A 224-nucleotide genomic window follows, 5' to 3' on the forward strand; every position below is an offset into this window, starting at 1 on the left:
AAGCTGGGGAGGTGGCTCGACCTTCGTGGGCTGCAGGTGTCCCTGGGTCGTTTTGGTCTATAAGGGCAGGCACAGAGGACAACGTGACTGAGCCCAGCAACACCCAGCTAGGGACCAGGGCAGCTTTACTGTGGGATGATGAGGCCAATGGGAGCTGGAGAGCAGGATGGGATTAAAATCCTGCTTTCCAAAGACAACCCCTGTGGGGCTCCATGGCCCTCTTT

General features: G+C 57.6%; 1 protein-coding gene across 1 annotated transcript in view; it reads right to left on the minus strand.

Annotated features, from left to right (window-relative positions):
* Positions 1-224, minus strand: part of NCOR2 (nuclear receptor corepressor 2) — a gene marked incomplete at its 3' end in the record, with an annotated part of 47,973 nt that overhangs the window by 33,270 nt on the left and 14,479 nt on the right. The gene's annotated exons all lie outside the window — the stretch shown is intronic.

Source organism: Buceros rhinoceros, unplaced genomic scaffold, assembly GCF_000710305.1.
Source record: "Buceros rhinoceros silvestris isolate BGI_N320 unplaced genomic scaffold, ASM71030v1 scaffold18521, whole genome shotgun sequence".
In the NCBI taxonomy this organism is placed as follows: domain Eukaryota; kingdom Metazoa; phylum Chordata; class Aves; order Bucerotiformes; family Bucerotidae; genus Buceros; species Buceros rhinoceros.